Below are 27,898 nucleotides of genomic sequence, written 5' to 3' on the forward strand. Positions count from 1 at the left end.
TTTTTGACGCTCTTTCCCTTGAAGGAATCACTCATTTTTCTGAAACTGTAATCATATATTTGTTTGTTCGTGTATGCAGGTACATCAAGTCCATCTATTTCCGTCCCATTCGGATAAATCCTTCGTAGTGCGTTCTTCGAAGGGAGGGGTACTGTTGATCCTGTAGATCTGTTGGTGCTTTTCGAGAGGAGTAAGATATGTGCTGCTATATTACACTCCCTCATTCTCGCCATCAACGCAGAACTTCTCACAGATATTTGCTGTGTAACGGGAAAGTCATTTTCTCTTGTTTTAGAAAAAAATTTACCCATTTAAGAACACCTTTTCAGTACTGGATTTTAAGGTATTATCTAGCACACTCGGTATTCATGAGTTTGGTAGTTGTCTATGTTTCAAAAGCCCATATATTTCCTCTTTTTAGTGTCCCGTTTCTCCTTACGCTTCAGACGTTGCTTTTTCATTTTCTACCTACAAGTTGCTTATTTTTCGCCGTCGCACCTATTCGTAAGATTGCGGGGAATTACATTTTTAAGCCTTTATTGAAACAGTGATCTGACACAAGGAGTTCCAAGTAGTGAGATTTTTGGCCTCATGGTATATCGTTTCAATTCTTTCATCTCGCCGCCCAGTCTTTCACGTAAATAAAATAATGGCGTTCGTAAAATTCTAAGTATTTCAGTCATCTGCTAACTATATCCCAGTCAATAAAACACTTCTAAGTTCTATCGTCTTACAAAAATTTATAAAAGCATTTCTCCCAGTTTAATAATTTGTATCCTTCTTTGCAGTTAAAAAAAGGCTAAATTCGCGACTACTTCAGTTTACCTGGATTTTTCCCGAATTGATACATCATATTCAGGGATGGATGGGCTACGAATAGCAGCATTAAATGTCTCGTCCAGGTTATCATTGTTATAAGGTCCCCACTGTTTACTGTGAATTAGTTCCTTTTTTAAATTAATAATTTGCTTAACGTACCGTGGCAAGTCTGTTGACTTACTGTACTAAGAAATCACTCTCTGCTACCTTTAATTTGCCAAAATTTTGAACCTCTAACTGTCTAGCAGAATTACATGCTTTTCTTGCAACATCTTCCCGTCCACTTAATACTTTCTGTAACGTTTATAGCAACATTGTCTATTCTTGACCCGTGGATCTCTTCCTGATTACGTCACGTTGAAGACGATACGAAAGACCCGCATACGTTCCTGCCTGCAATCGCGGTTGCTCACAGTCCCCTCTCCTCCAGGTAAATTATATATCAGCTGATATTTCCAACTGAGACATAAGCTAGGTATGAGAGATGTGATTCTTCCTCATATTTTCGTGTTCAAAAGGATTTAGTTCGTGATTTCTCTCTAGATTACTCTGTTTCATATGTGGATTCGCTTCTCTGCACTAGACACTAACACTTAGGATAGCTGAAAGCACCCTTTGAGCTGGCCACTGCCTTCCAGGCTTCTGCGCAGCAGCAAGAGAGATACCTATTTTCACTTCTCGGTCTCGCTTTGACAGCCGTTAACTTATGGTAACATAAAAAGTCGTCAGCGTAACCACTAGCTATGGACACGTAAAACACATGTATAATGTTACGCTAAAGATATGTATAAAATCTCACAAAATCAATTCAATGAGACTAATGATGAAAGACATGTCACAGAGATCAAAATGTTTCACAGGTTGTAAATTATTGTACTGGAAACATGTGTATGGTGTCCAGATTACAGCAGAATCCTATCTATTTTTTCTTTTTTGAATGGAATCAACTTAGTTTTTATAAATTGCCAAAAATCGCGGAAGTTTTGTCCCGTTTGATGATGAGCTGTGTAAGATGAACGAATTTAGTCACTGTATGTGGCATACTTCGCGAATGTAGACACAATATCTGAGCAGTCTGTTACAGGCAGTTGTGTAGTGACACATGTCAGCACAATGCGAGTTAACCCACTTTGAACGTGGGATTATCATCGGTGCGAGATGTAGAAGTATTTTGGACATTACACAGGAATTTCGAGGTCAACACAGGGGTCTTGAGTGGTTCAGTATTGCAAAGACTGTTATTGTTGTGGTCTTCAGTCCTGAGACTGGTCTGATGCAGTTCCCCATGCCACTCTATCCTGTGCAAGCTTCTTCATCTCCCAGTACCTACTGCAACCTATGATCCTATAATCGTAAATCGCCGCATGGGACGAACACGTGTTGGATGAAATGAAATGTGTCGCGAGGGCCTCCCGTTGGGTAGACCAGTCGCCTAGTGCAAGTCAATTTAGGTGACGCCCCTTCGGCGACTTGCGTGTAGATGAGGATAATATGATGGTGAAAACAACACAACAGCCAGTCTCTGACCGGAGAAAATCTCCGACTAGCCACGAATCGAACCGGGCCCCTCGTATGACATTCTGCGGCGCTGACCACAGAAGTGGCGGGCAAGTGCTTGATCAATGGACGTCACGTCGCCTACCCAGTGCCATATTGTGCCATCGACAGTCTTCCGTGAGTCAGATCGCCGTCATGAGTCACGAGTCAGATCGTCGTCAGTTTGAATTTGAATGTGTGGCGTCAGGAACCTTTTTCTACCCGGCTTGTTCGGAGACAAAAGTAACTCATAGGCTTGAGCTGGAGCCGACTCCCTCGTGTTTCCTTGCTCGCAACTCGACACAGAACCCAACAAATGCCATGCGCTAGCGAACATCGGCTCTGGACCACGGAACAGTGGCGGAGTACAGAATGGTCCACCGAGTCCCGGTTTCAGTTGTATAGCAGCAAATTTTGTACTGTGGCCATCCACAACGGTAGAATTGTATCGTGATGAAAAAGACTGCTTCAGCTGTATGATAAATATTTATGTATGATCCAACTAGTTTCATGGCGTTAGAGCCAAATCTTCAGGAATACATTTGCGTATAAACAAGAGAAATGCGTAGAAAGATCGTGTTTCGGTTAAATTGTAGGTGAACTTTGCACGAAACTGTACAGCAAAATTATGTACTCACGTTTATTTCATGACTCAGTTCAAGGGATAATCAGTATATGACCAAATATTCTCTGTGAGTTATGATAAAAATGTTCAGTTGTCAAGAAGTCGGTAGTCTAAGTTAAAACTCGGCAGAATGCATGGAACATCATTTCGGTGTAGTAAATGTAGGATAAGGATAAAGCAGTAAAGTAAATGGATGTAAAAGTATAAACTATGATATGTGTGGGTCATGAAACCTACGTCGGGAATCGTTAGGGAATTCAATATTCCGAGATTCACAGTGTGAAGAGTGTGCTGAGAATACCAAATCCCAGGCATTACCTCTCACCACTGACAACGCAGTGGACGACGGCCTTCACTTAGCGACCGAGAACAACAGCGTTTGCGTGGAGTTGTCAGTGCTAACAGACAAGCAACTCTGAGTGAAATAACCGCAGAAATCCATGTGGGACGTACGATGAAAGTATCCGTTACGATAGTGGCGCCAGCTTTGGCGTAAATGGGCTATAGCAGCAGACGGCCGACGCTGGCGCCCCTGCTAACGCGACATCGCCTGTAGCACCTCTCCTGGACTCGTGACCATATCGGTTGGACTCTAGATGACTGGAAAACAGTAGCCTTGTTAGGCGAGCAAGAGCTGATGGTGGAGTTGGTGCGGCACAGACCTCACGAAGCCATGGACCCCAGTTGTTAACAAGGTACTGTGCAAGCTGGTGGTGGCTCCATAATGGTGTGGGATGTGTTTACATGGAATCGACTGCGTCCTCTGGTCCAACTGAACGATTCATTGATTGGAAATGACTATGTTCAGCAACTTGCAGACGGTTTGCAACCATTCATGAACTTCTACATCTACATCTACATCTACATCCATACTCCGCAAGCCACCTGCCGGTGTGTGGCGGAGGGTACCTTGAGTACCTCTATCGGTTCTCCCTTCTATTCCAGTCTCCTATTGTTCGTGGAAAGAAGGATTGTCGGTATGCCTCTGTGTGTGCTCTAATCACTCTGATTTTATCCTCATGGTCTCTTTGCGAGATATACGCAGGAGGGAGCAATATACTGCTTGACTCCTCGGTGAAGGTATGTTCTCGAAACTTTAACAAAAGCCCGTACCGAGCTACTGAGCGTCTCTCCTGTAGAGTCTTCCACTGGAGTTTATCTATCACCTCCGCAACGCTTTCGCGATTACTAAATGATCCTGTAACGAAGCGTGCTGCTCTCCGTTGGATCCTCTCTATGTCTTCTATCAACCCTATCTGGTACGGATCCCACACTGCTGAGCAGTATTCAAGCAGTGGGCGAACAAGCGTACTGTAACCTACTTCCTTTGTTTTCGGATCGCATTTCCTTAGGATTCTTCCAATGAATCTGTCTGGCATCTGCTTTATCGACTATCAACTTTATATGATCATTCCTTTTTAAATCACTCCTAATGCGTACTCCCAGATAATTTATGGAATTAACTGCTTTCAGTTGCTGACCTGCTATATTGTAGCTAAATGATAAGGGATCTTTCTTTCTATGCATTCGCAGCACATTACACTTGTCTACATTGAGATTCAATTGCCATTCCCTGCACCATGTGTCAATTCGCTGCAGATCCTCCTGCATTTCAGTACAATTTTCCATTGTTACAACCTCTCGATATACCACAGCACCGTCCGCAAAAAGCCTCAGTGAACTTCCGATGTCATCCACAAGGTCATTTATGTATATTGTGAATAGCAACGGTCCTACGACACTCCCCTGCGGCACACCTGAAATCACTCTTACTTCGGAAGACTTCTCTCCATTGAGAATGACATGCTGCGTTCTGTTATCTAGGAACTCTTCAATCTAATCAGACAATTGGTCTGGTAGTCCATATGCTGTTACTTTGTTCATTAAACGACTGTGGGGAACTGTATCGAACGCCTTGCGGAAGACAAGAAACGCGGAATCTACCTGGGAACCCGTGTCTATGGCCCTCTGAGTCTCGTGGACGAATAGCACGAGCTGGGTTTCACACGATCGTCTTTTTCGAAACCCATGCTGATTCCTACAGAGTAGATTTCTAGTCTCCAGAAAAGTCATTATACTCGAACATAATACGTGTTCCAAAATTCTACAACTGATCGACGTTAGAGATATAGGTCTATAGTTCTGCACATCTGTTCGACGTCCCTTCTTGAAAACGGGGATTACCTGTGCCCTTTTCCAATCCTTTGGAACGCTACAATCTTCTAGAGACCTACGGTACACCGCTGCAAAAAGGGGGGCAAGTTCCTTCGCGTACTCCGTGTAAAATCGAACTGGTATGCCATCAGGTCCAGCGGCCTTTCCTCTTTTGAGCGATTTTAATTGTTTCTCTATCCCTCTGTCGTCTATTTCGATATCTACCATTTTGTCATCTGTGCGACAATCTAGAGAAGGAACTACAGTGCAGTCTTCCTCTGTGAAACAGCTTTGGAAAAGACATTTAGTATTTCGGCCTTTAGTTTGTCATCCTCATGTTCCCAGACAATGATGGAATTTTTATGGGCGACAAAGCGCCATGTACTGGGCCAGAATTGTTGGCGATTGGTTTGAGGAACATTCGGGACAGTTCGAGCGAATGATTTGGCCGCCCAGAATGTCCGAAATGAAACTCATCTAATATTTATGGGACATAATCGAGAGTCAGTTCATGCACAAAATCCTGCATTGGCAACACTTGCACGATTATGGATGGTAATAGAGGCAGCATGGGTCAATATTTCTGCAGGGGACATTCAAAGTCTTGTTGAGCTCATGCCACGCCGATGTGCTGCACTATGCCGGGCAAAAGGAGGGCCGAGACGGTATTATAAGGTATTACATAACTCATGTCACCACAGTGTATAGTTTATTCCCTATTTCAAACTATTTCTACACGGAGTTATTTGGCATTCTTCCTTGAAACCACAATTCTCCGTGCTGCCATTTCAGTGCTTCACTTCTAGAAATGTTAATTAACATGATTCTCCTACATCACCAGTTATGTATTTTTTCTGCTGTTAAAGAAGTTTACTAACGAAGCTGAATATAATTAGTTTTATTTTGCTGTCGTATTCAGGTCGACATGGTTGTATCTTAGGTTGTTCCACCTTTCACTGGTAGAATTTCCTGTAGAGATGTTACCCGCCCTTCTCTGCCACTGTTTGTGATTGTGTTCCTGTATCTCCTCTCGTTGCATATGTTCCTAGGTACTTGCGCCCGTTCTCCTCAGCTCAGTTCCAGTCTACGTGGTCTCAGAGTGGCTCATGTTGTCACGACGACGTTACGCTTTTGGTATGCCGCTCTCCCCAGTCCCCGATTTATCTAGCTAGAGGTGTATTTTTGTAAGCAGCATTTTATCTAGACCTTACGTTCGTTGCTTATCGTACAGTCAAATAATCTAACTTATGAGATTTATTTTACCTTACTCGGTCAACATCACCTATACATATCATTGTTTTATACTTTTACATCAATTTAGCTTACCGCTTTATCCTTATTCTACGCAGATTTCGTATATCGGGGTGATGTTCTGGCATATTTTAATTTCTTCATGGTTGCACATTTTTATCACTAGTCACAGAAAATATTTGGTCGTCTACTGATTTTCACTTTAAATAAGTCATGAAATAAATGTGAATACATAGTTTTCCTATATAGTTTCGTGCATAGTCCTCCTACATTTTAAGCTAAACGAGATATTTGTACGTTTTGCTGTTGTGTATTTACGGATGTGGCTGTGAAGATGTGTCTCTGACGCTATGAAACTAATTGGTTCACGGATAGATTTTTATCATACAGCTGAGATGGTCTCTTCCATCACGATTCAGTTGTACAGACCTGAAGGGTGCGTGACAGGGTGGCAGATGCCCATGAACCCTGCGTGTCAACAGAGTTGTGTCGAGATGGGGGTCGCGCAGTTATATTACGTCCATGTTCACATGGTCGCAATTTGGTCGCATTGTCTGGGTGGTGAGACAAATGTGAGGTCCCCGTTATGTGGACATTCTTGCAGATCGTCTGCAAGCCTTTGCAACATTATAGTAATACGCTTGTTCAGATAGTATCTATACTGTGACCGTAAAGGGCTCTGGTTTCTTTCTTTCTTTTTTTTAGTGTTGGCTACAATGAGTGATACTGGGAGATCCCCTAACGAAGGCGAGCATTGCAAGAACACGACAGTACGTAAACTTGTGTTTTAGTGTCCAGTTGCGTGAAAGATTTTGGTAACAAATCTCGCCGATGGCGGGCCTCATGCTGTGATCCACTTCATACTCGTAGAAGGAGTAACACCTACCGCAATTTTTCTTTTTATTCAAGACAGTTCACGGCGAAGCTGTTATGAACAGATCGAGCGTGTTTAAGTAGTGGAGGGAGTGTAGTGGAGGCAGAACAAGTGGTCATGACGAACAGACGCGTGGGGAAACCTTCCATACTGACTGATGGGTTGGTGCAAAAAATCTAGGAAACTGTTCGTGAAGACCGCCGAGTGACAGTGGATGAAATTTGTGTGATGTTTTCAACACTCTACAAAATTCTCTTATGAAAGACACTCACAGAAAGGTTTGGATACCGGAAACTGTGTGCAAGATGGGTTCTAAAACAACCGATGTAGTAGCACACGGAAAACCTGGTCAATAGCGACCGCGAGTTTCTTGAACGGTTCGAGTTGGAAGTTGACGATTTTCTGTGCTCTGTTGTTATTGGAGATGAAATGTTGGTAGTTCGTTATACGCCTGAGACAAAAAGACAGTCGTTACAGTGGTGTCATACCAATTCCCCGTCTGCCAAAAAATTGAAAACCACAATTTCGGGCAAAATAAATCATGGCCTCAGAGTTTAGAGACTGAAATAGCGTCATCTGTGTCGAATTTCGTCGCAGGCTGCGATCGTCAATGCACAATGATACTGTGAGCCCCTAAAAAAACTCAAAAGGAACATTCAAAATAAAAGGATTAGAATGCTGACGAGAGGAGCGTGCTTGTTCCGCGACAACGCCCGTTCTTACATAGCTTTAGCCACCAAGAGCCCTTGGACCCAGTTAATGACTTCGCGCCTTCGCATTATCTTTCACCTCACTGAAGGCACACATAAGTGGAATCAAATTTTCAACCTACGAGCAGGTGCAGAAAGAGGTTCTGAAGTGGGGGAAGGAGCAGGCGAGAGATGTCTTCGAGGAGGGCATAAAAAGCTTGTGCCACAGCTCACCACATGCATTGAAAGGGATGCCCATTATGTAAAATATAGTTTAAAAGCGTAAGAACAACGTCGTATTCTGAACATATCTGGCAGCTCGATGGAGTCGCTGTTTTTCAGCAAGGAAGTGTGACATGTCATGCTCGTTGTCTTCACGACCATTTCCCCCCCCTCCCCCCCTTTTTGTCACCCAGTCTTATCCATATAGAGCATTCGCATGATGCTGCCGACACCGGTGTACGCTCGATGAACCCAGCATCACACAAGGACGATTGTAACACAGCAACACGATTCGTGGGCCAATATCTCTCCTGAACGTTTCCAAAACTTCGTAGAGTCCATGTCTCGACGTGTTACTGCAGTTTCGAGAGCTTGCTAAGGAGCAACTCGCCATTAATATTAAGTCCTGTACCTACCCATGACTCTTGGCTAAATTTTAGGAGGAATGTATTGCTATTTTGCCATATTTCTCTATGGTGGACTAGATCAGTGAGTCTTAGACAATTACCATTCAAAACAAAAACAAAAACGTCTTGGAGGCGCCGGGTATCGATCCCGGTACCTCTCTCATGCTAAGCGAGCGCTCTATTACCATTCAAAACAAAAACAAAAACGTCTTGGAGGCGCCGGGTATCGATCCCGGTACCTCTCACATGCTAAGCGAGCGCTCTACCATCTGAGCTACGCCCCCTGACCGTTCGGCGTTTCAACGTTTTATAACAAGCCTTTGGGTCGGTCGGCTCGCTTTTTGTCAGGCCAAGGAACAGGTTTTGCCGGCTGGAATTGGAGCAGCGAAACTGGTAGCTGGCAGACCGGCATTAAGAAGGCGACAGAAGAATGTGAATGTCTGGGGGCGTAGCTCAGATGGTAAAGCGCTCGCTTAGCATGTGAGAGGTACCGGGATCGATACCCGGCGCCTCCAGAATACATTTTGATTTCGCCGAAGTGGTAACCTCAAATTATTTAGTGTTCTCTTTCTCGAGGAAGAAGTAATATTACTCTACAAACGGCGGAGACTTCGATGTCATCAATTCTGGAAATTTTTTATGTTTTTTTAAGTCTTTAGTTCTTCTTGGGAAACCAATATATTGGAAAAATACGTTCCTATTGAAAAAAGCAATAAGGCATTCAGATTCGTTACTTATGGTACTTCTCAGCCGGACTTTTCTTTATTATGAACGTGATGTTAACGTATTTAGCACCGAGAAACTAAGAATCATCTTACATGGAGGAAATATTTGCCTTCCAGTTATTCTTAAGGATGGTGGGTGTACAGTGTCCAATGCTTTAGGGATTGTTATGCAGCAGACGGCAAACGGAAGGTACTGTAAAGTACTAGTACTCAAGAATTTAGAACTAAGTGATTCGTAGTAAACAGTATTAAAGTATAAGGATTTCTGCCACGCTATGTGGAAAAACCTCACGGACAAGTAGCCTACATTGCTGTTTGTCAGGACTGGATCTTGTAGAGAGAGAGAAACTACACCGATATCAAATGAACTTTCATTAGATCGTCACACATTAGTAGAACCAGTCAGGAGGATAGGCTCTATGTTTGCTGATATATCCTCTAAGAACGAGTGATGAACACGGAATCTTAATAAGATTGGTCGTATTCGGAAAGACAGGGAGAACGAAGGGCCAAATTTGGGAATGAAGACTGGCATTTTTAATCTTAGTGCCCCTTCCTGGCCAGATAGGCACAAAGAGATGCCGTAGCTCCTCTATGTTTCCAGAGCTAATATAGCAGTCCTTGAGTAATTACCTGAGTACTAGGCTGTAACACATATACTCTGTTACGACTATGAACGATGTAAAGAAACAGAAACTAGAATTAGCAGCTAATGACCATTTGTGATAAGAATGATAACTTCCACCAAATTATCAAATTCCCACGTCGCCGAGTCTCCCTAATTTCGCCAAGTTTCGAGCTATTATCCAGTACATCGCTCGTGATTACTTACACAAGCACTAAGTTCCAACAAACGAGTGCGTGGGACGTTAAAATGGTAAAACAGAATCCGACATGAAAAACGCGAATTAGTCCTGATTTCACGATGGGAACTGTATAAAAATTTACTTAAAACGTTCATATCATGTTCAATGTTTGTTGCATAACGAATAGACACTTGTATACCCACTCCGTAGAGAAACATTCACCAAATTAAAATCAATATTTACAAAATTAAGCATTTTTTTCTTACCTTGCATATGATTTACTACCCGTGAACCTATGTTGCTAGGAATGGCATTGTTAATTGGTTAATAGGGCTTTCTAACTTAACAAGTAAACCTCGATGACGCAAAGGACAACTAAAACAAGCAGAAAGTTTTACATGTTCAGTAAACTAGACAGAGAAATAGTGGGTGTTGTTTCTCAAAGAGGAACTTCAAACTTTTAGCTAAGGACAGGAGAATACAGAGGAACTATGGCTCAAGTTTAAAAATATAGTTGACTATGGACTGGATAGATATGTATCCAATAGACTAGTTCATAGTGGGAGAGATCCTTCATGGCGTACAATCACTGTAAAGAAACAGAGATTACTCCTTAATAAGTATAAAACAAAGCATGCGGCTACAGATAGAAAGAGGCTGAATGAAAAGAGTTTTGCAGAGAAGAGAGCAGTGCGTGAAGCCCTCAGCGGTTACCGTAGCAGAATATTTATTGTTCAATGATCTTTCACAAAACCCAAAGAAATTCTCTTAAGTGCCCAGTCACTTATGGATAAGACAGAAACTGAAATTGAGAGTAGCAAAACAAAAGCAGAAACGCTTAATTATGTTTTCAAATGTTCATTTATAATGGAATACTCAGGAGTATCGTCCCAATTTAATTCTCGTATCACTGAGAAGATGCGTAAATAGATAATAATGTCAGTGGCTTTAAGACACAGCTGAAATAGTTAAAACTGAATAAAACCCCAGTATGCGATGCAATCCCTGTCAGATTCTACCCCCACTTCCTGGCTGAGTTAGCCCCTCTGTTAACTATAATCCACCGTAGATCAGTCGAATAAAAAACTGTGCCCGGTAACTGGAAGAAAGAATAGGTCATACCTGTTTACAGGAAGGGTACCAAAACTAATCCATAAAACTAACGTCCAGTACCCTTGACATCCATTTGTTGTAGACTTTTAGAACATGTGTTCTGAGCCCAAACGTAGTAAGATATCTCGAAGAGAATGACCTCCTCCATGCCTTCCAGCATAGATTTCCAAAACATTGATCATGTGAAAGCCAGCTCGCACTTTTCTCACTTCATAACCTGGAAGCCATGGTTCAAGGCAGTCAGATAGATGCAGTATTTCTCGATTTCCGAAATGAATTTGACTCAGTACCACACCCACCCGTATTATCAAAAGTAGGATCACATGGGGTACCAGACAAAGTATGTGACTGGGTTGAGAATTCTTGGTAAAGAATTCTTGGTAAAGAGAACGCGGAATGTTATCTTGGATGGAGATTTGTCAATAGCTGCAGAAGTAACTTCGGGTGTATCCCAGGGAAGTGTATTGGGTACTCCTGCTAGTCGTATTCTATATTAATGATCCTGGCACAATATTCATAGTAACCTCAGATTTTTCGTAGATGATGCAGTTATCTACGAAAAGCTACTGTCTGAACTAAGTTGTGCAATTATTCAGTCAGACCGTGATACGATTTCAAAATGCAATTATTGGCAACTTGCTTTAAATGTTTAAAACCGTGCACTTCACAAAACGGATGAAGTATCATCGTGTAAATTTAATATTAGTGAATCACAGTTGGAATCTGGTGTAACATTTAGTAATGATCACGTGGGCTCAGTCGTGGGTAGGTAAAGAAAGTGGCAGACTTCGGTTATTGGTGGAATACTAGGGAAAAGCAATCAGTCTACAAAGGAAATTGCTTACAAATCACTCGGGCGATCCATCCTAGATTATTGTTCAAGTGTGTGAGACCCATACCAAATAGGACTATAAGGGGATATTGAATGTATACAGAGAAGGTCAGCACGAATAGTCAAGAATGGTTCAAATGGCTCTAAGCACTATGGGACTTAACATCTGAGGTCATCAGTCCCCTAGACTTAGAACTACTTAAACCCAACTAACCTAAGGACATCACACACATCCATGCTCGAGGCAGGATTCGAACCTGCGATCGCAGCAGCAGCGCGGTTCTGGTCTGATGCGCCTAGAACCGCTCGGCCACAATGGGCTGGCACACGAATAGAGACAAGTTTGTTTGACCCGTGGGAGAGTGTCACTGAGATGTTGAAATATCTGAAATGGCTGACTATTGAAATAGAACGAAATTATCCCGAAAAAGTGTGCTGACGAAGTTTCAGGAACAGGCTTTAAATAATGACTCCAGGAATATAGTACAACTCCTTACACATCGATCCAGTAGGCGGAATAGTCAGCAATGATCAACGACATGAGGATGCAGAAGCTAATGGAAATCACTACATTAAAGACACATAACGTGTATCCGCAGGACATGTAGCCTTTAACTGAAAAAGTGTCATGATGGTCTCTCCATTGGCAAAAGATTCCGGAATAGTCCCCAATTCGGATCTCTGGGAGGGGACTGCCAAGGGGGAGCCGACCGTGAGAAAAATATTGAATAACCAACGAAAAAATAACATTCTACGAGTCGGTGCGTGGAAAGTCAGAAGCTTGAACGTGGTAGGGAAGACAGAAAATCTGAAAAGCGAAATGCAAAAGCTCAGTTTAGATATAGTAGGTGTCAGTGAAGTGAAATGGAAAGAAGACAAGGATTTCTGCTCAGATGAGTAAAGGGTAATATCAACAGCAGCAGAAAATGGTATAACGGGAGTTGGATTCGTTATGAATAGGAATGTAGGGCAGAGAGTGTGTCACTGCGAACAGTTCAGTGATAGGGCTGTTCTTATCAGAAGCATACCAACAGCGACAACAATATTTCAGCAAATCATATCGACGTCGCAAGCTGAAGATGAAGAGATAGAGAAAGTATATGAGGATATTGAAAGGGTAATATAGTACATGAAGGGAGATGAAAATCTAATAGTCATGCACGACTGGAATGTAATTGTAGGTAAAGGAACAGAAGGAAAGGTTACAGGAGAATACGGACTTGGCGCAAGGAATGAGAGAGGAGAGAAACTGAGTTCTGTAATAAATTTCAGCTAATAACCGCGAATACTCTCTTCAAAAACCACAAGAGGAGGAGGTATACTTGGAAAAGGCGGGTGATACGAGAAGATTTCTGTTAGATTACGTCATGGTCAGGCAGAGATTCCAAAATCAGATAATAGAATGTAAGGCGTACCCAGTAGCAGATACAGACTCAGATTACAATGTAATTGTGATGGAGATTAAGCTGAAATTGAAGAGATTAGTCAGGAAGAATCAACACGCAAGGAAGTGCGGTATGGAAGTACTAAGGAATGACGAGATATGCTTGAAATTCTCTAAGGCTATAGAAACGGTAACATGGAATAGTTCAGTAGCTAGTACAGAAGAAGAATGGACATCTCTATAAAGGGCGAGCATAGAAATTGGAAAGAAAAACATAGGCACAGAGAAGGCAACAGCGAAGATACTATGGGTAACAGAAGAAATACACTACTGGCCACTAAAATTGCTACACCAAGAAGAAATGCAGACGATAAACGGGTATTCATTGGACAAATATATTATACTAGAACTGACATGTGATTACCTTTTCACGCAATCTGGTGGAATAGATCCTGAGAAATCAGTACCCAGAACAACCACCTCTGGCCGTAAAAACGGCCTTGATACGCCTGGGCATTGAGTCAGAGCTTGGATGGCGTGTACAGCTACAGCTGTCCATGCAGCTTCAACACTATACCACAGTTCATCAAGAGTAGTGACTGGCGTATTGTGACGAGCCAGTTGCTCGGCCACCATTGACCAGACGTTTTCAGTTGGTGAGGGATCTGGAGAATGTGCTGGTCAGGGCAGCAGTCGAACATTTTCTGTATCCAGAAAGGCCCGTACAGGACCTGCAACATGCGGTCGTGCATTATCTCGCTGAAATGTAGGGTTTCGCAGGGATCGAATGAAGGGTAGAGCCACGGGTCGTAACACATCTGAGATGTAACGTCCACTGTTCAAAGTGCCGTCAATGCGAACAAGAGGTGACCGAGACGTGTAACCAATGGCACCCATACCATCACGCCGGGTGATACGCCAGTATGGCGATGAATACACGCTTCCAATATGCGTTCACCGCGATGTCGCCAAACACGGATGGGACCATCATGATGCTGTAAACAGAACCTGGATTCATCCGAAAAAATGAAGTTTTGCCATTCGTGCATCCAGGTTCGTCGTTGAGTACAACATCGCAGGCGCTCCTGTCTGTGATACAGCGTCAAGGGTAGACGCAACCATGGTCTCCGAGCTGATAGTCCATGCTGCTGCAAACATCGTCAAACTGTTCGTGCAGATGGTTGTTTCCTTGCAAACGTCCCCATCTGTTGACTCAGGGATCGAGACGTGGCTGCACTATCCGTTACAGCCATGCGGATAAGATGCCTGTCATCTCGACTGTTAGTGATGCGAGGCCGTTGGGATGCAGCACGGCGTTCCGTATTACCCTCCTGAACCCATCGATTCCATATTCTGCTAACAGTCATTGGATCTCGACCAACGCGAGCAGCAATGTCGCGATACGATAAACCGCAATCGCGATAGGCTACAATCCTATCTTTATCAAAGTCGGAAACGTGATGGTACGCATTTCTCCTCCTTACACGAGGCATCACATCAACGTTTCACCAGGCAACGTCGGTCAATTGCCGTTTGTGTATGAGAAAGCGGTTGGAAACTTTCCTCATGTCAGCACGTTGTAGGTGTCGCCACCGACGCCCACCTTGTGCGAATGCTCTGAAAAGCTAATCATTTGCATATCACAGCATCTTCTTCCTGTCGGTTAAACTTCGCGTCTGTAGCACATCATCTTCGTGGTGTAGCAATTTTAATGGCCAGTAGTGTACTTCACTTGATCGATGAAAGAAGAAAGTACAAATATGTTGAGGGAAATTCAGGAATACAGAAATACAAGTAGCTGAGGAATGAAATAAATATGGAGTGCAAGGAAGTTAACACGAAATGGCAGCATGAATAATGTGAAGAAATCGAAAAAGAAATGATTTTCGGAAGGGTTGACCCGGAGTATAGCAAAGTCAGAACAACTTTCGGGTGAAATTAAAAGTAAGGGTGGTAACAATGGGAGTGTAACAGAAATTCCACTGTTAAATGCAGAGAAAAGAGATTATATATGAATGGAGTACGTTGAAGGTCTCTATGAGGGGAAAGGTTCGTCTGATGTGAAAGAAGGAGAACCAAGAGTCGGTTTAGAATAGATAAGGTGTCCAGTATTACAATCAGAATTTAAGATAGCTTTGAGGCACTTAAGAGCAAATAAGGCAGAAGGGATAGACAACATTCCATCAGAATTTCTAAAATCATTAGGAGAAGTGGCAACAAAACAACTATTCACATTGATGTGTAGAATCCATGAGTTTGGCTACATACCATCTAACGTTCGAAAAAATATCATCTACACAATTTCGAAGACAGCAAGAGCTGACCAGTGTGAGAATTAACGCACACTCAGCTTAACAGCTCGCGCATCAAAGTTACTCACTAGAATAGTATGCAGAAGGATGGAAAAGAAAATTGAGGACGTGGTAGATGACGATTAGTTTGGCTTTAGGAAAGATAAAGGCACCAAAGAGGCAATTCTGACGTTTCAACTGAAAATGAAAGCAAGACTAAAGAAAATCAAGACACGTTCATAGAATGTCGACATGAAAAAAGCGTTCGACAATGTAAAATGGTGCAAGGTGTTCAAAATTCTGAGAAAAATAGGAGTAAGCTGTACGGAGAGACGGGTAATGTACAATACGTACAAGATCCAAGAGGGAATAATGAGTGTGGGCGACCAAGAACGAAGTGCTCAGATTAAAGAGAGTGTAAGTCAAGGATGTAAACTTTCGCCTCTATTGTTCAATCTGTACATCGAAGAAGCAATGATGGAAGTAAAAGAAACATTCAGGAGTGGAATTAAAATTCAAGGTGAAAAGATATCAATGATACGATTCGCTGATGACATTGCTATCCTGAGTGAAAGTGAAGAAGTACATGATCTGATGAACGGAATGAGGAATCTAACGAGTACAGAATATGGATTGAGAGTAAATCGAAGAAAGACTAAAGTAATGAGAAGTAGCAGACATGAGAACAGCGAGAAACAGCGAGAACATCAGGACTGATGGTCACGAAGTAGATGGAGTTAAGGAATTCTGTTGCCTAGGCAGCAAAATAACCAATGACGGACAGAGCAAGGAGGATATCAAAAGCAGACTAGCAATGGCAAAAAGTGCATTCCTGGCCAAGAGAAGTCTACTAGTGTCAAACAATGGCCTTAATTTGAGGGAGACATTTCTGAGAAAGTATGGTTCAAATGGTTCAAATGGCTCTGAGCACTATGGGACTTAACATCTGAGGTCTTCAGTCCCCTAGAACTTAGAACTACTTAAACCTAACTAACCTAAGGACATCACACAAACCCATGCCCGAGGCAGGATTCGAACCCGCAACCGTAGCAGTCGCGCGGTTCCGGACTGCGCGCCTAGAACCGCTAGACCACCGCGGCCGGCGAGAAAGTATGTCTGGAGCACATCATTGTATGGTAGTAAACATGGATTGTGGGAAAACCAGAGTAGAAGGGAATCGAAGAATTTGAGACGTAGTGCTATATACGAATGTAGAAAACTAGGTGAACTGATACTACAAGGAATGAGGAGGTTCTGCGCAGAATGAGAGAGGAAAGGGATATGTGGAAAACACTGACAAGGAGAAGGGACAGGATAATAGTACATCTGACGTTGCGGAATAACTTCCATGGTACAAGAGGGAGCTGTAGAGGGTAAACGCTGTAGAAGAAGACAGAGACTGAAATGCATACTGCAAATAAATGAGGACGTAGGTTGCAAGTGCTACTCTGAGATGAAGAGGTTTGCACAGGACAGGAATTCGTGGCGGGCAGCATCAAACCAAACAGAAGTCTGACGACTCAAAAGAGAAAACAAAGGGATCGTCAGGACAAAATCAGATTAATTACCGCACACACATCTGTATTTAAACACTCATTCTTACCACGTTCCGTACATGAATGCAGCAGGAGTAACGCTAATAACTGGTACAGTGAGACGTGCCCTTTGCCGTGCACTCCACAGTGGTTCGCAGAGTATAGATGTAGATCCCTGCAATTAGAGAGTGCTGTCGCGTTTGCGAATAACTTCGATTTTGATTCTTGCATAGTGTTCTTAAATTTTGTTCGCGAGGAACGGCGCTACTATTTTCTGTCTATCGGCTTTTTCGAATCGAATCACGTGCAGTTAATGCACCCAGTGAGCCGATAACTCGAAGTCTTTCTAAACACGATAAGCAAATAACATTATAGATGATTGTGTTTCCAATATGAACCCGTTGCAGTCCTTTCCAGTAAATGTGCTGCTCACATTAAACTTTATTAACATCAGATTGTGTGTATGAATAACGCACTCGATTCCGTTGCTACTTACATACTACAGTGTGATTATATCTCTTACAATGATGTGAGAAATAATAAATAACTAAAACCAGAAAATTAAATTTTTGTCATATTAAGCATTTTTCTTTTCTCTGTTGGTTTTTAGCCGAAGCTCATCTTCATATAACGCACACGTCTTACTATGGAAGAAAAAGATACTCTAACATTAATTACATTTACTGAAAAAAACTTTGGTTCTGGTGTACAGAGAGAGCATAAACTCTAGAAAATAATTGTAATATATTGTTGGTTTTGTAAACTATTTATATTCATATAAAGCTGAAGACAGTATAACGGGTAGATTATGCCCTATATCTCGTATTTAAAGGAGACGCCATTTTAGATCATTACGTTAAATCTTGGGCAGAACGCTTAAGCTATAAGGACAGCTCCAGGTTGTGGTATATATATTGAATATGACTAACATGTCGCTTGTTGCAGCGCTTTTTCTATTTTATGCTGGTTTGCAAATAGTCCCGAAGTTTTTAAAGTGTAAACTCTATTTTAAATTCGGCTTACTAGTGCAAGTAAAACGAAACGTGCCCTGATTGAACTAGCTATGCCCTGTAATAGATAAAGTAATCACCCATGTAATGAATTAATGAACGTAATGTGGCTGTAACATGACCAATGAACGTTAATTGAGCAGAAGACCCTTACATTGGTAGTGCAACGAAAATAGTAGACACAACATCTGTAAGTTGAACACAAATTAACGTGAATAATTATTCCTAATATTCCAGTAACAGTGAATTTGTCCAGCAACTCGACTTGTAGTCATTTTCAGTGTTACGGGGATATAAAGCCTACTTTGTGATTATGATAGTCAAATATAAAACACTGAAAATGTACACCTCTGCAGAATTATTTGTCAGCGTCATTCCAAGTTGTACCAGTCTCATGACGTATCTTATTTACTGTGAAAACATGCGGAGAACGGGAATGCATAATGTTTTGAGTAAGGATTGTTATTTATCATACGATATATTAGCCAAAAATTATCAAATGCATCAGTCATCATAGACAAAGATTGTGTTTCGCAACACGCTATCATGTAATGGCGGCATAGTAAGAGTTATGCCAATTTGTACTTATATGTAAAGTAATTCATTACGGAAATTTAAATGATAGAGACTATTTCAGTATAGCGTCTTATAATTGAGTCAAAAATCAAGTGAACAGTGAAACACATGACGTTTCCGTCAGCACAGACATACGTGATAAATAATCCAAATATACAATTATCATACGAACCCAGTTCTATACTCAGCACAAAACATTTGACAAGCTAAACTGAGTGAAATAGTGAGTGCGTTGACTGTTCGACTATTCGGCTTACATGTTTAAAGTCGGATTCAGTACCAGACCTCGTGACTATTGACCTCGCAAATTCAGAAATAGCCACTGAACAGGAGACAGAATTCCACGCGCTGTGATCATAGCAACTTTGCTACGAAAATCAGTGGCAATATCACCATGAAATGCAAGGGCCTCACGAATCCTGAAGAACAATTGTCATCCACAAGTCATCTTGCCTCATGGATACAGTTTTGCAAGAAATGAGTATCTTGTATTTCGTGCCAGCCTCTGTGGCCGAGCGGTTCTAAATGCTTCATTCTGGAACCGCGCAACCGCTACGGTCGCAGGTTCGAATCCTACCTCGGCTATGGACATCAGTCCTTGGGTTAGTTAGGTTTAAGTAGTTCTAAGTCTAGGGGACTGATGACCTCAGATGTTAAGTCCCATAGTGCTTAGAGCCATTTGAACCGTTTGGATTTCGTGTTGTTCCCAGTAACTGCGTAATACAGAGATCCTGCTCATGCGAGTGCTCGCAGTCGCCGTGACACAGTTGAATGTAGTCGCCACGAAACGACAACAGAGCGAATATTGAGCTACTCGTGAATTTTTATTTTAAGTTCATTTTCTCTTACGCTGATAATTCACACAAAGGCATCAAATCCACGCGTGTTCACGTTTCCCGAAAACCACCTCGGTGCGGCTGAGTTTAACGCCCACGACGCGGCACACATATTCAGAAGTCGATAATATTTATGTAACTACTATCCATTTATTCCAGACGGAACACGTCTATCCGACATCTTGCTGCTTAGTATCCTTCAGCATGATTGTGATCCTGTTGGAAATGACTTCACTTTTCATTAACAAGTCCGTTAATAAGAACATTCAAGCGTAACTTCATCTTACAACAATTACATTCAAGGTTTCAGAGAGAGAGTACTACATCGAAGTGAGTAGTAGGCAGTAATATGATTACATGGCTACGTTCCCGCAATAAAACCTGTTTTTAAACCTTGAAAGATTTCAGAAAATGTACATGTTTAGATCACAGGGCACGAATCTGGGAGTAGCGGTGGTCTATACAATACCTGTTACACCATCACGCAGTAGTAGATGGTAAACAAACGAACAGATGCATGATTTATCTACCGTTCTGATAGCGTAAGTCCGGGAGAGTTGAAACATTTTTTTTTATTGAGCATGAAATTTTTGTGTTTTACAACTTTTTTGACTTTGGCAGCATGTCATTGAAGAAGTGCCACTTAAAATGTAAGAGATATGATAAACTGAAAGTGTACATGACTGATCCATCTCACCTAAGGATATATGGGTGAGATGCACCAGTGTACTGGGAGAGATGGACCATACAAAAATGAGTATACAAGAAGAAAAGATCAAATTAAAATTTCATACTTTTATTTGGAATATGTTGTAATGAATACAGAATTATACCATTAAATATTTTAGATCAAAACAATTTCATCAGTTTACTATAAATATTGACAACGTTGGCTTTTCTAATGATTTGTAGTTTTTGTTCAAGCATTAGCCCGTACTTCTCTCATCACAGCAGTTACACATATTACCAAATGTTGAACAACATTCATATGACCATCGTGAACAGAATACACATTGAATCTAATCATCACTTTTATTAGTTTCGTGATCGATTTCACCACATCCTACACATTCACCCTCATCCCATTCATCAAAGTTATTTTCGAAATCTTCTGCAATGTTTGCATCTGATGAACATGGTGACCTTCTTCAGTTTGTTTTTCTCTTCACTAGTATTTCTCTTTGTTGATTTCTGTGCCTTTTTCTGTTTCGTTTCTTTTCTTAGTTCTATTTTTCGTTACAGTTTAAATATTTTCAGCAGAGATTAGTCCATTGAATACATCTACTATCTTCCTCTTAAAATTCATGGTTTCATCAATAGAAGGAAGAGGTGATACTTTTTCCAAAATTTTGTCTGTGGTGGCTTCTGAGTAGTCAGTTTTGTGATGGTAACCTTGAAAGTTTTGGGTTTAGTACGAGTGTAGTTCGAAGTTGTCAGTGAAGGAATTTGACTTGTATTGAAAACTCTGGTCTTTTGATGTGTTTAGGACCAATAGGTATTTTGATGAGCTTTGAAGTGGTTTGTTGGTCGGTCTGTGCGATTACGCTTTTTCATTTGTTGTCACGGACATATCTTCTGACAAACAAGGATAGTTTGAGTCAGCGACCATTTTCAGTGGGATTATTGCACGTGCCTTGAAGCTAAATTTAATTGTGCTCCATCTCTCTCACGTTAAAACAAGTTGTCCATCTCCTCCAAATAACACTGGTCCATCTCTCCTGATTTTCTGGGACAGAAGGACCAACCCAAATTCTATCTGTAGGTAGCGAAGTTGATGGGCATTTTACGTTACGTTCATGCCTACACATCTGGCAAACCAGCAGTAAAAAACTGCATCAATGTTGTGCAAACTACGCTTTAATACCAAAATTATGTAACTACACGATATAACTTTTCGACTTACAGGAACAAAGAACGTGATGTTTCTCAAGAACTATCTCAAAAAGGCAGCAACACTTCTGCACAACGTTTGTTCACAAAAGAGCTTTCTTGCATGTTTTGGAAGCTGCTCTCCAGCGGCGCATTTGTGAAATACGCCACTGGTTCAAATGGCTCGAAGCACTATGGGACTTAACATCTGAGGTCATCAGTCCCCTAGACTTAGAACTACTTAAACCTAACTAACCTAAAGACATCACACACATCGATGTCCGAGGCAGGATTCGGACCTGCGACCGCAGCAGCAGCAGCAGTGCGATTCCGAACTGAAGTGCCTAGAACCGCCCGTCCGCAACGGCCGGCCTACGCCACTGGTCCACCATACCCAGTGCTCCTACTCTCCCGGAACTACCCTATAAACAAGGATTCACACAAATATGATAAATACACTACGAAACCACTAATGCAGCCCCATACGAGGCACATGTAAGAATAATAAAAGTGGTAGAACTTTAGACGAAAGAAAGAAAAAGAAATACATATAAATTCAGATGGAACAATTTTGCAGTAAAGATTCATATAAGGTACATACACTGACGTGATAAAAGTCATCGAATAGCAATATGCACGTATACAGATGGCAGTAGTAAAGCGTACACGAGGTATAAAAGGGCAGTGCATTGGCGGAACCATTATTTGTACTCAGGTGATTTACGTGACAAGGTCATCGACGTGATTATGGCCGTCCGACGGGAATCAACACAGTCTGAACGCTGATTGGTAAATGGAGTTAGGAGCATGGGACATTCCATTTCCAAAATCGTTAGGGACTTCAGTATTCTGTGATCCGCAGTGTCAAGAATGTGCCAAGAATACCACATTTCAGGCATTACCTCTCACCTCGGACAACGCAGTGGCCGACGTTCTTCACTTAACGACCGAGAACAGCAGGGTTTGCGTATAGAGGTTAATGGCAACAGACAAGCAACAATGCGTGAAATAATCGCAGAAATCAATGTGGGACATACGATAAACGTATCCGTTAGGGTAGTGCGGCGAAATTTGGTGTTAATGGGCTATGGCAGCAGGTGACCGGTGCGAGTGGCTTTGCTAACAGCACAAGAAAGCCTGCAGCGCCTCTCCTGGGCTCGTGACCATACCGGTTGGACCCTAAATGATTGGAAAACGGTGGCCGGGTCAGACGAGCCCCGATTTCAGTAGGCAAGAGCTGACTCTAAGTTTCGAGTGTGGCGCGGACCCTGCGAAGCAAGGGCCCCAGTTTGTCAACAAGGCGCTGTGGAAGCTGGTGGTGGCTCCACAATGATCGGGCTGGGTCCTCTGGTCCAAGTGAGCCGATCATAGAGTGGAAATTGTTATGTTCGGCTGCTTGGAGACAATTCGCAGCCGTTCGTAGACGTCATGTTCCCAAACAACCATGGATTTTTATGGCTCAAAATGCACCATTTCACCGAGCCACAATTAATCGCGACTGCTGAGGAGAACATAATTCGAACGAATGATTTGGCCACCCAGAATCCTGTCAAACATTTATGGGATAGAATCAAGAGATCTGTTCGTGTAGAAATGCACCGGCAACACTTCTGCAGTTATGGATGAATCCAGAGGCGGCATGACTCAATATTTCTTCAGGGGATATCCAACGACGTGTTGTATTAGAAGGTGAAACGTCCCCTTTGAACAATTATACAAGACTGTGCTTAAACTGAAACACAATATTTTTAGCGCAACGCAATCTGACTTTCAATAATCCCTACAAAAGAATGGCCCTGATTAGCATTAACCTATACCTTTCACAAATCACTTACCTCACAAAAATCTTCGTTACTCGAACTACTGCAATACAGCGAGCGCCACTACTGCCAGCTAAATAAAAGATTCAAACTACAGAAGGCACTAACTACTGATACGCATAGTTAGCAAATGAAAGATTTTAATAGAGAACAAACAATGTATTTACCTTAATAGTGTTGAAAACTCATAATATACATAGCAGTTCATGACATCCAGTCTTACAAATTTCAAAACTCCGCCATCTCTCTCCCCACATCCACCACTGCTGGCGGCTCACCTCCAACTGCGCAACGCTACGCGCTGTTCACATCCAGCTGCCCAACGCTACAATGGCAGACAACAATGCAAACTAGCCACAGACTGCACGCAGCACAGCCAGTGATTTTCATACAGAGCGCTATGTGGCGTTACCAATAGAAAAACCTATACAGTCTATTTACATAGCCCCCATGCTACCCACAAAAAATTTTACAAATTGTTTTTGGGCAGTGGCCAATACAGATTTGAAAAAAAATTTCATAATTACAATAACAAAGAAATCAAATGCACACACTTATCAATACAATGTTGGTCAAAGGGTAAAATTTTCTCACAGTCCATAAAGACAGTCCTGATCATTCATCACAGTAAAATTGCAGTGTTTTACTCAAAGTCTGAGCAGTAAAAGAAAATGCACACAGAAGTAGTGGATTTCCATGCAGTCTTGAAGAAGTAGTGTTGTCCTTCCAACGAAAAGACAGTGCTGACTCTTGACATGCAGACAGGTAATGGGCCACAACAGAGCAAACCCACCGCAGAGTCAGTCAAAGTTTTGAAGAATATTGGTACGTAGGTCATCACAGAGTAGACCAACTGTAGTCCTGGTAGAGATTACGGTATTGGTGGGCCACCAGAGGTGCAGACCCACTGCAGTCCTTGTAGAAATAATGGTAATGGTGGGCCATCAGAAACGCAGACCCACTGTAGTCCTTGTAGAGACGGCCAGCAGCCATCTGTTGCAACTGTGCAGGTGCACAATCACCATCAAAGAGTCTTGCGGACAATATAGCAAGTCCATAAAGCACCACTTGTGCACTCACAAAGTTTATGAAATTGTCCTTAGAACCAGCAATGCTGTTATCCAGTCCCTTGCTGAATTATTAACACACGTGCAAACGCTAACAGTCCCTACTTCACACATATTGTCCATATACTATGACCAACAGAAACATGTGCAGTGAAATGTAACTTACAAGTGACTTAATTCGATGAACTGGTGTCAATTACAATTTTATAACATAAGAATATAATAACAAAGGTACAAAATACATCATTAAAAAACATAACAACACAGATAACATTTGTGGCAATGCAGGCTTTACAAAAGAATAGAAATAAACATGTACATCAGTGTTACAAGAATTATGACATAAGTACATACATAAAAGATCAGAATAACTTTTGAAACATCAACTTCACACATGAGCATTAAAACAAAACAGAATAAATAATGTCTAAACATCTTTACAAGGTAAATAACATATTATCAGAAAAATTCTACAACATAAATCTTATTAGCTAGACACATACAGACAGGAAAAACACCAAATCACATAGTGTAATAACACAAAAATACAGGACAGGGTTTGTTTTCAGTGTAACTTCATTCCATAGATCTTTCGCCTTATTTCAACATTTGTTTCCACCAAAAAAATCCTATCCATGCATGCTTTCTGTATTTATATGTTCACATATTTCTTACCTCATTATTTATTTTCCATTATCTTACCCCATCATTTATTTCCAAGAAAATCCTACCTAAACCTGTTGTCCCTAAACCCTACTTTTTTGCTCATATCCTCTTTCAAACTACTTTTTTGGCCAAACCATTTTCTTATAGCTTCTCAATGCATTTCTTCCAATTCATCACAACTCGTTCTCTCATATAGCCTACCCCATCTTAAGCTAACTTAAATCTACTGAGCTCAGATGCTAAACTAAGGGACGAGGCAATGCAGCAGCACAAAACAATTAACACAAACAGCAAAGACAAAAAAAAATGGAAATTTGCAAAGCAAGCTACAGTAAATCTAAATTACCAAGCAATGCAACATTACAACTAATATGAGCCAATGTGCAGCAACAAGAAAAATAAATCAGTAGTAAAACTAGCTTAACAGAGTAATACAAAGTGAAGTTTAGTTGCACTATGCCTGGCAAACAGCAGCAGCAAATGCAATAACTTATATCTAAACATGAGAAAGTTCAAGCAGAAAAAATATTACAGTAAAAATGGCCATGTTTAATACCTATGTCACATCTTAACACTAGAGTGATGCATCACTGTAACTTGCTCTAGCAGACAAGTTACCAAGTCACTGACAAAAATTATGTATGCAATTCCTGTGAAGTGGAAATGTCTTTTTGTGCTCCCTCATTTTTTTGGAGTACATCCATCATAAAGTTATTTTTTACTGGATCTGAAGGCATAGAATATTTATATTAGTACATCTATAAAATTTTATTTTAACCAATGCTGCAGTTCAGCTAGGAACTAGATATTAAACAAAATAGGCAAAGCAAGGCGTGAAACGTCATTCACTAGCCATATGGCATTTCATAATGCAGTAAACAATCTTTCAACTAGCAAGACAATAGACATGAAATGTTTCTCATCATTTCATTTCAGAAAATATCATAAATTAAGAACTCTACAGTGTAATCGTGTTTTCAAGTTTGAGGGTGTCGTATTTACGATGCTTTCTACAAAGGAATGTCAATAGCGAGGATAATGGCCTCCCCTTTTTTTTCTCCACCTGTGCCTCTGAAAGGCACACACTAATGGCTTTTTTCCAGGCGATTGTCGTGCAGCTGGGTGCCCACGACGCATAACGTGAAGGTGGTCACTTAACTTTCTTACTGAAATATTTACCACAGCAGTTTCCGCTACAGTGACAGTCTCATATAAAAATATTTCACAGGTCAAGAATTTGCGTTACAAATCTGTAGAAACAAAATCCTATTGATATAACAGAGTCCAAAAAATTTTCGTCGGCATTGTAATACATTTATGCATTTGCATACATTTCATAGCTCTTAAAGAACGATTCTTGGTTTCCAACAACCTTTTTCACAAACCAGAGTCCCTAACCACTACTCATTATTCCTTACCTTATTCGTCGACACTTCTTCAATTTTTCATCATAACAGATACGTGGCATAATCAGATAACTCATATAGCATCAGCTTATTGATCATAAACATACCGCAACAGCATAATACACATAGTCATCGTAATAATAACATCATAACACCTCAGCCAAATATCAAAAACGTCGTAGCTTCCTGCAATAATGTCAAAACCTAAATAAAAAATCTCTGCTCATTTCAACAGTGTCATCTACCTCCAACGTACTTTAAAAATCATGATCCCATACCAAATATATCATTCAAAGCTCTCATAATATCACAATGGGTCCGAAAACATATGAACAGTTCACAAAGTACAGACAAAATACAATGTTGTAAGTGTGAAGTTATCCAACGTAAACATCTGTCACTGCCATTGTAAAAAAGTTTATCTCTCTCAGTTAAATGATCAGATAGCTGTGTAATTATGTGTTAGAAAAATATGGTACCGATGTGTAAAGTTGTGTAAGCAAATACCGTATTAGCTAGGGCTCCTTGTGCTTGCCAAACACATGATACACAAAGTAAGTGTGTACCCCTCTGAGGATTCAGACTTTTCCAAGTTAACTGTAATTCCAGATTCTGCAAAAATACGTAACAAACTGTTGAGGATGCGATTATGTTGTTCCCATGAAGCTTCTGCTATTAGAATATCGCCCACTTATAAGGTGATGTGACGTTTTAAGAACTCAGGTAATATGGAATTTAGCCCGCGAATGAATGCTGCCGAAGAAATGTTCAAACCAAAAGGAAGTTTCCGAAACTGATGACAAACGCCGAACAAAAGGAAAGCTGTGCATTTTCTACATTCTGGATGAAGTTCAATCTGATAAAAACTGGATCTGAGATAAATGGAAGACAACACTTTTACACCATTAAAATTTTGAAGAAGTTCTTCCAACGTTTGCGGCCTGTCTGTTTCAGGAATAATGATAGTGAAACTTCCTGGCAGATTAAAACTGTGTGCCCGACCGAGACTCGAACTCGGGACCTTTGCCTTTCGCGGGCAAGTGCTCTACCATCTGAGCTACCGAAGCATGACTCACGCCCGGTACTCACAGCTTTACTGTGCGAACCTTGCAGAACTAGCACTCCTGAAAGCTTCTGTAAAGTTTGGAAGGTAGGAGACGAGGTACTGGCAGAAGTAAAGCTGTGAGTACCGGGCGTGAGTCGTGCTTCGGTAGCTCAGATGGTAGAGCACTTGCCCGCAAAAGGCAAAGGTCCCGAGTTCGAGTCTCGGTCGGGCACACAGTTTTAATCTGCCAGGAAGTTTCATATCAGCGCACACTCCGCTGCAGAGTGAAAATCTCATTCTGGAAACATCCCCCAGGCTGTGGCTAAGCCATGTCTCCGCA

The 27,898-nt window shown here is 41.4% G+C and overlaps 2 non-coding genes across 2 annotated transcripts; one reads left to right on the plus strand and one right to left on the minus strand.

Annotated features, from left to right (window-relative positions):
* Positions 1-8,788: 8,788 nt before the first annotated feature.
* Trnaa-agc (transfer RNA alanine (anticodon AGC)) lies at positions 8,789-8,861 on the minus strand. Its single transcript has one exon. It is a non-coding gene; the product is annotated as a tRNA-Ala (tRNA).
* A 158-nt stretch (positions 8,862-9,019) lies between these two features.
* Trnaa-agc (transfer RNA alanine (anticodon AGC)) lies at positions 9,020-9,092 on the plus strand. Its single transcript has one exon. It is a non-coding gene; the product is annotated as a tRNA-Ala (tRNA).
* Positions 9,093-27,898: the final 18,806 nt, after the last annotated feature.

This window comes from Schistocerca serialis, chromosome 1 (genome assembly GCF_023864345.2).
Source record: "Schistocerca serialis cubense isolate TAMUIC-IGC-003099 chromosome 1, iqSchSeri2.2, whole genome shotgun sequence".
NCBI lineage: Eukaryota > Metazoa > Arthropoda > Insecta > Orthoptera > Acrididae > Schistocerca > Schistocerca serialis.